The sequence below is a fragment of the Columba livia genome, chromosome 8, assembly GCF_036013475.1.
Source record: "Columba livia isolate bColLiv1 breed racing homer chromosome 8, bColLiv1.pat.W.v2, whole genome shotgun sequence".
NCBI lineage: Eukaryota > Metazoa > Chordata > Aves > Columbiformes > Columbidae > Columba > Columba livia.
This window is the reverse complement of record NC_088609.1, coordinates 20,573,112-20,581,917: the sequence shown is the minus strand read 5'-3', so window position 1 is coordinate 20,581,917 and position 8,806 is coordinate 20,573,112. Positions and strand designations below refer to the sequence as shown.

The 8,806-nt window shown below is 35.8% G+C and overlaps 1 long non-coding RNA gene across 1 annotated transcript; it reads right to left on the bottom strand.

The window, feature by feature from the left end:
* Positions 1-732: 732 nt before the first annotated feature.
* On the bottom strand, positions 733-4,984 carry LOC135580122 (uncharacterized). The gene is made up of 3 exons (XR_010474345.1): positions 4,736-4,984; positions 2,100-2,191; positions 733-1,168 (listed from the first exon to the last, which is right to left on the bottom strand). It is a non-coding gene; the product is annotated as an uncharacterized LOC135580122 (long non-coding RNA).
* Positions 4,985-8,806: the final 3,822 nt, after the last annotated feature.

Genomic DNA, 8,806 nt, shown 5'->3' with positions numbered 1-8,806 from the left:
AATGATAGTTTGCAAGTATAGATAATTACAGATGTAAATTTGCACCAGCACATACATGATTTATGGCATTTAGGTATCATACAATTTATGTGTGACATAAATTGTATTCAAAATAGGTACAGACGAAAAATGATGAAAACGACAAGCATAAAAGGGAATGTCTATTGATTTTTAAGCTCGTGTTTGTGATGACACGGCATTTGATGGCAGGAATACCTCATTTGAAAAAACTTGCTCTGTCTAACATGGAAATTAGACAACATGGATAAATATTTGGTCTCAAGTAAACTTAATCAACTAAAGTGACTAAATATTTATATCCAAATATTGAATATGGTGCACATCGGAGATCAACCTCAAAGCATTTCAAAATGACCTAGATTTGCAGATTCCTACACTGTTCCCTTTGATTTAGTAGCATTCTTCTGCATGCAGTTCTATTAACATCTGTCTTAACATTATTTAAGACAATATTTATGTAAAAAGGAACTAGAGAACCTAGTTTGGCCCCTGGGTGGGATTTTCAAAGGCAAGTGACCAAGTCTCATTGATATTCCTTAGCAGTATTGTCCTGGTTTCAGCTGGAATAAAGTTAATTTTCTTCCTAGTAGCTGGTATAGTGCTGTGGCTTGGATTTAGAATGATAATAATGTTGGTAACACACTGATGTTTTTAGCTGTTGCTAAGCAATCAAGGCCTTTTCGGCTCCTCACACCACCCCACCAGTGAGCAGTGGGGTGCACAAGAAGCTGGAAGGGGTCACAGCTGGGACAGCTGACCCCAGCTGACCAAAGGGATGTTCCAGACTATATGACATTGTACTCAGCATATAAAGCTGAGGAAAGAAGAAAGAAGGAGAGAACATTCAGAGTGATAGTGTTTTGTCTTCCCAAGCAACCATTACACATGATGGAGCCCTGCTACCCTGGAGATGGCTGGACACCTGCCTGCCCATGGGAAGTGGTGAATGAACCCCTTGGTTTGCTCTGCTTGTGTGTGTGTCTTTTGATTTACCTGTTAAACTGTCTTTACCTCAACCCACAAGTTTTCTTGCTTTTACTCTTCTGATTCTCTCTCCCATCCCAGCAGCAGGGTGAACAAGCAGCTGCGTGGATCTTAGTTGCCTGGTGGGGTTAAACCGTGACAAGTATCCAGTTGCTCTTTGTGCCTCAAAATGTGAGCAGAAAGTTACTTTTACCAAGAGCATATGTATTTATTTTAGTAAATACTTGACTGAAAATAATCCTTGAAGATTAAAATGAGCCTGTGAATTCATAAATGCAGGCTAACAAATTAGTCTGCCTTTTGCAGTCTAATTTACATGTTCGCAGCAAAGTAATACTATTAAAAAAGCTTATATGAAAAACTACGATAGAACCATTCATCTAATACTTTTGTACTTTTTGTACAGCTCTTTCTATCAATGGGTCTGGAATCTACTACTTGCTGTGGCTGCAGTGTAACCCCCCGTTGCCCCTCACCCTCTAAAAGATGGCAAAGCAACAAAAAAAGAAATTAGTAGCACTATTTTGCAGTGTTACACTGATTATCTGAATATAATAAAAATAAACTATGATTTTTTTTCTAGTGGTCTCAAAAATACATCATTCTGCACATTTTGAGAGTGCAGAGAAATGTTAGCTTGCTGCAAATGAAAAGGTCTGGCATTTTCACTGAGCCATGGAAATGTCATGTGAACAACCAGATAACATACGTTCTGAAAAAAGCAAGTCATTATGAATACTTTCTATGTTGCAATATGTCCATAAATAATATACCATAACATGAGTTACTATGGTAACTATTCAGATTTCAGATCATGCAGATTTTTTTCTGCTACATAAAAAATATTCACATAAAATATATTTTTTTGGGCATTATCAGGTAAGCCTAATTCCAACCTGACTGCTATTTGTGTTCCATTCTCACAAATGACATTGGGATAAAACACTTTTGACTCAGCAGCCTTCTCTTAGGACACTTGCTCCACAGTGTATAAATAAACAGGTACCATTTAGGAAAAAAAACAAAAACCAAACCAAACCAAACAAAACAAAACAAAAAGCTGAACTTAGGAATCACTAAAGTAGATCCTTTACCTGGAAAACGCTCATGTTGGGCAAGTTTTGTTGAATAAAACATTCATTCAGGAACAGGTCTTGCTTCCATCCACAGTATATTCTGTAAAATTCTGTAAAAACATAACATATTTGGAAGAATGAAATGCAAGATGGTTCCTAATGTACCTGTTGAAGAGGCCGTAGCAATGGTGTTGCAACATCAGTTTGTAAGTGTGCAAAATGTAAACAACATCATGTAACCTATTGTGTTAGCCAAGAAAAAAAAGCAAATAAATTGCTAATTTATTTTTGAGCTTAAGGAAAGAAAAAGCCATGGCAAAATATTAAAATAAATAACTTCCATTTTCTCAAAATAGAATTATGGTTTTGTATAGTCCATAGAATTGAAATTTATTTTTAAAGATCAGCCATAGCAAGGAAAGGAATCTTTAACAATGACTTTTAATAATAATAATTATTATACAAAAATTGTATTTTCAAGATAATAGTCAACTGTATTTGAAAAGTTCTCTTAGAACAGTATCTCAGTGAGGCTGTTTCAGTTATACAGTGCCACAAGTGCTGAACATTTCTGAAACTACTTGGGAAGGGCAGAAATAATATGGATATGAGGAAATAATATTCTAAAGAAACCAATAAAGAAATCGGTCAAAGTTAACAAACAGTACCTACTCTACACTTGAATTCCTTTGCATATGGCAGATATACACATGTGTGTACACATAAAATAAAATGAAATGGAAGACAGGGAAACAACCCATGTCACTTCGCAAATATTTTCTCACCTTACTCTTAGACAATTAAATTAAAAACACTGTGTTCAAACATGGGGAAAAAAACACCCAAATCTAACATTAAAATTCATTTCTTTCTCTATTCTCTGATGAATATATCATGTTTCACCTGCATCCTTTAAAGTTGACTAAATAAAAATATAAGTCAGAGAACAAAAAAAAAAAAATGCTAGTAAAGCAGTGTGGTAGATTGAGAGTTCCCATGTGGTTTTAGTCCTTGTAATCCAAACTTTTAAAAAAGTAAAGAATATAGTTAAACAGGGTCTGGTCTTCTACAAAGCTTACAGGTGATTTTTGTGGTACATTTGTTCTAGCCATGTTTCTCACTCCTCTACAGCAGCCCAGGAACACACAGGCCCAGAAGCTGCAATCATTTAGTGCATAACAACATACTTTTCAAGGCAAAACTGACCAGGGCTGAGGTATGTGAAAACAATAATTCACAAGTCCACAACTCACAGCGTCGATGGTTTAGGACGTAAGTGGTGTGTCAAACCACCCGTCAGCACAAGGCAGAAATTTGTCCACACAAAATTTAACATATTTTTGCACTAGATACTGTTCAGTGAAACAGTTTGCATTCTGTCTTGTGCAGAATATACAAGATTTTTTTAACTTTTAATTGATCACTGATATGCACAATAGAGGGCAGATATTTCTGAGATTTCTTTTTTAGAACTACCAAAGGATGTGAAGCCTCATTTACTGGATAATAAATGTCCCACAATGGTAATAAACGCAGGCAAGGATAAGTTTCTAAAACATTTTTCTAGCTGGAGAAATGGATTAGAGAGATTACCATTTCATCAAAGTGGCTGAACAGTTGAGAGGAAATACGGAAGGAAATTTTTGTCTAATTTCTGTAGAGCTGTTATTTGTCAAACCCCACTGGCATTAACCATACTTTATCTTTTCTTCTGATACAATCACATAAAAAATTGTGAAGTTTATCTTTAATATGCATGTGTTAGAGTCAAAGAAGTGACATAATATGGAAAAAGTAGATGTTTCTTTGAATTGTACTATCATCTAGATAACAAAGATGCAAATGATACTATAGTTTTAATTTCAGTTTATAAGCAAGTAGTGTGTGTGTGTCTTTGGCAACATTAAAGTGATTTCTTTATCTTTATTAAATCTTCTACAGCACACTTCTAAGCTGACAACGTACCATAATTTCCAGAAAGGTGCCTGATCCTGTATAGAAATAAGGAACACGTTGATTCTCAGACATGAAATTCACATTTTAAAAACTTGAGTAGTCTGACATTCTTGAAGAATAATGGTGATTAACATGCTGAACTGCATTCAGTCAAGAACCATGTTAATGGATTTTGGAGAAGACATTCCTATCGACTCATGCAACCCTGTAGTGAAGTCATTAAAGAGCAAGATATCCAATAAAAGGATTTGCTGCATGTAAAAAAAAAAAATAGTTACTGAATTAGAACATGGAAGCATAGAAGCCAGATCATGAGGTTTTTTGATAAGTGTCTTTCCCTATGTTTTATTATATTCTGTTTCTCCTTATCTCCCCTCCCCACAAGTTTCAAACAGAACATTTCATTTTCTTTAGAAATTCATATCCAAAAAAATATAGCTACTTGTGGGATGATTTCCATATGTTGTTCAAATGAGATTTGAGAGGCATCCAGAAGCTTAAACTAGTGGAAATGTTGCCTACTGCCAGTGGTGCCGTGCCTATTAGAACATGTAATGTTTGCACTTAGCATATAGGTATGTATAGTGGAGAAGATCAGTATACCAGAGGGGAAAACTGAAAAGAAAAAAATAATACATTTAGAAAATCAAATACCTTATCACTAAAAATTTTGAAAATCAATATATGTGACATTTTACCTGAATAATCACAGCTTTCATGTGCATTTCAGATTGGCTGTGCAGAAATTTATATTCAGGCTTCTGAAAACTAGACATCAGAGAACAAAGACTGCAGTTCCTTTGAAATTGTCCTGAAAATAAAATGGATTAAAAAAATCATAGCATAAAGGCAAAATCACATCTAAGTAGTGTTTGTCAGAATTTTCTATGAGGTATCATATGTCTTTAACTCATTGTTAAAATGCTACAGCATGTTTGTGTTTTATTTAGTTATTTGCATAATTTAAAAATATTACCTAGCAATTCATATATGTAGATTATTTTGTAGTGACACTTCTCTGCAGCGAATTCTGTGTTTCCCTGCAGATATGTTTGTTATTGTGTCTATAATTAAGCAGTTATTCTTCCTCCTGCAAAGTATCTAGGTGTCTCTGTAGACATTGTTTAGACCTATATTGTCTCCTTACAGAGGAAGTTTCATATTCTGCACCTGTAGTTTTCCAATTGTCTCCATGACTTGAAACATAGACCTGGAAGAATACAACCCAAACTGACTCTACTACATGTTTAAGATTAAGGATTATGTCCAATACATGAACAGCATACATTCTTGTCCTTAATCCATGCACCACTTTCAATGCCAGACCTGCAGCAGTGATAACATAGGGCTGGTCTGGAATGCAATATGGTTTTCCCTGCTGATAAAGTCAATCAGATGTTTAATTTAGTTAAATTGATATTTAACCAAATTTAGATGGCTTACAACAAAATTCATATCACTGCACCTGATCTCCCCTGCCCAGCATTACCTGAGGATGCCAGGGATTAACCCTGCGAACTTTCAGAAGGTTTCTGTATATCATAAATACATACTTTCTCATGAAATATTCATTTTGGAAGGAAATTAATTCTTTCTTCCTTATCTTATGCAGGAGACTAGTGTTTTCAGTGATGTCATCATAGTAATTTGAAAGTATGGTTGACTGTACTATAAAATACACCTATATTTTTCACTATTTCACTTCCCCTTAAAAAATACCCCAAAATGGGAAATTACATTGTGTTACATTCTTGGAATTGTTTTACAATACTACACCTGACAACTCAAAAACTTTGAGTAAGAGCTACCAGGTTTTCAGATCTCTTTAAAAGGGAAATGAGCTCTAAGAAAATTAAGAAAGAGCTATTAGAAAAAGGTAGGTCAGAAATAAAGCTTTTTAGATAGTTTTGAGACTACAATTCTTCGTAGATTTTAAAAGTATATTTCATTATTTAATTTTCATAACTTGACAATTTTATGTATTTACTATCTTCTCTTCATTTATTCTGATGCCATAGAATTACACAAAAATGTCTACAAAAAATGGCAGGTTTTTTTTCTAAATTGACCAATGCTGGTTTTCATTGGCATTAATATTTAGTTGGAAAAGCATATTTCTGTCTCCTTTAACCAGCTATTTGTTCTAATAAAATAAGTTTTACAGGCAGGGAATACACTGTGCTGGGCATGTGTAGAAAGCATTTCTGCATATGTGTAGCTTTTGGCAAGATATATTTTCTGGTTTGTTGTTGTGTTGGGGTTTGTTGGTTTGGTTTTTGTTTGTTTTGGTCATTTTTTTTGTTTGGATGGTGGTGGTGTTTGTTTTCCCCCTTGTGCTTTGTCTCCTACAATGTTATCCAGAAAGTTCAAACTGATTTCAGCTTGCATTCATTTGAAGAACTTCAGGTTCCTGTGCTGAATGCAGCACCTCTAGACCCCAAGGTGTTTAAAAGTGCAAGAAAGTTATGCAGCACAATTGCAATATCATTTTAGCAGCTCACCTGAAGATGAGCTGTCAACAAGTTGGAATGACAAGAGCAGGGCGCACACGAGGCACTCTTAGCACATCCAAGCCCCTGTCAGTCAAATGCCTCCACAATCAGTTATGGTTCAAGATATTTCTCCAGGCAATAGAAAAACTCCATTGGAAGAACAGTCATGCAAAAACTGCCAGGCCTTGCTGTGGCTCCCTCCACTGTCAGTACAAGCTGCCTGACTTGAGAACAGCATATCTGCACCAAATTACCAGAGTGGATTCAAACACAGGTCTTATTTTCTAGTATGGTACCTATGCAGTACAGAAAAAGACATTTACTGTTGCTATAAATCATTAGTCTATCACTGATCCACTGAGGCATGCAAACACTTTTGAATTCTTTGCCAAGACAACAAAATTGCAATTAATATAACACTGCCAACAGCCCACATGCTAGAAAGGAGAGAAAAAAAAAAAAAAAAAAAAAAAAAGGGAAAAAAGAGCAGGTTGAAATATTACAATGCATTCCTTGGAAAAAAGACTGTTTAGAAAGACCAACAGCACGTGTCCTGGAGATTGGCAGCTGTCTGTCAGGAGAGATCTCACCAGCTCCACTTGCTCGCTCTGGGCAGAAAATGAGGCCGAGTTGGGGCCTGGTTTGCCTGCCAGGGAGGCAGAGCCTCTAGTTTCTTAATGCAGAGTCACTGTTTGCCATGGAAAATGTTTCACCTTTTTGTAGGATATTTGCAGGCAGGATGTCATTTAGCAGAGTTGTTCACTCCTTGTACTACGTTTCAGCATTTAATCCTACTTACAGAACCCATTTAGACAATAGCAGACTCAAAAACAGAACTCTTGTTGAATGAAAGTATTTTTAATCAAGGGCCACAGATTTTGCAAAAAATTTTGCTTCTCAAAATTCAGCTCTCTCAGAAGATAATTTTAGTAGATGTTTGCCAAAAGAATGTCACAGCCCCTGAGGCCACAACTACTCTGTCAGCGACAGACCTTCTGTAAGATGTTATTACGATCAAATCTTTATTCCTCTCCTCCACCATCAGTGGTGTTAATTGAACTATGCTCATAGCAAAACTTCAAAGGTATGAAATGATACAGTTAAAAGCAATCAAAGCAAAGACAACTTTGTTCGTATTAAAGTTATTTTTAAGGCCAGATAACTTTAAGGTTTAGATTGCAGAGTAGCTGAGAAGATTTTATGTTTTCTAAGAAGCTGGGGACTTCTACCTAAATTGGAACTACTGCTAGTGAAGTAGCAATGTGACCTCTTCTAAAATAATGTAGTTTTGATATTTTGCTTTCTGTCTGTGAAGAGATTTCCAAGCCCTCATTAAAGTTCAACACTACCCTCCTTTATCTGGAGACATAAACTTGTGGTTTATGGGACCAGTCACAACAGAGCCATATAGAATAACTTGTTGAGTTCATATTTAGTGACAGAAAAAGTAAAATTTGATATGAAAAGTCCTTCAATTATTGCCTCTGTAATTTAGCTTAAAAATCACCATATTTTTATGGCTAGCAACCACTCAAGAAGGACTGAACACCAGCCAAGATAACAAAAAGGAAGTAAATTTGCCCAAAGAGATTATCAGGACCTCACCCTGTAACAGAAACTATGAATAGGATTAAAGGATTAGTTAAGCAAACTAACAATGGTGGCAACATGGTTGAAGCAGCTTTTAAGCAGCACCATAAGGAAAGGTGGGATAAATTGGCCAGAAACATCACAGTTCTAAGCCAAGGGCTGAAACTCAGAGCACGGCTGTCTGCCAGAAGAGAGCACTGAGGAGGCTGTCTAGGGAAGGACAACTAAAATGTTCCAGTCTTAGTTTTATGCACAAATAAAATGCTTGAATGGTCAGTTGAGACTGTTTTAATAATGTGGCAACTGATTGTAATCTCCTGCAGCATACACATACAGATCTAATAAATGGTTAACTACTTGGCTTCTCTCTTCTAAGGCATATCAGGTCATGGATATAACAATGTAAAAGTATCTGTGAAGAACACCTCGACCTCAGTACACGATCAAACATGTGGACTTTTCAAAAAGAAATCATAATGCACAGTTTTTCCACAGTACAGCCAGGGAGGCACATGCATTGTTGTGAACCTGAGTATTCCCTGGAGTGTCTAGAGACCCAGGAAAATGTAAAAGAGCTTGGTATTATGGCAACTGGAAAAGAAGTCCACAAAAAACATCATCAGAAAACAAAACCTCTCCTTCACAAAAATATTAAAGCACAAACACTACACTGATTTTTAACATATT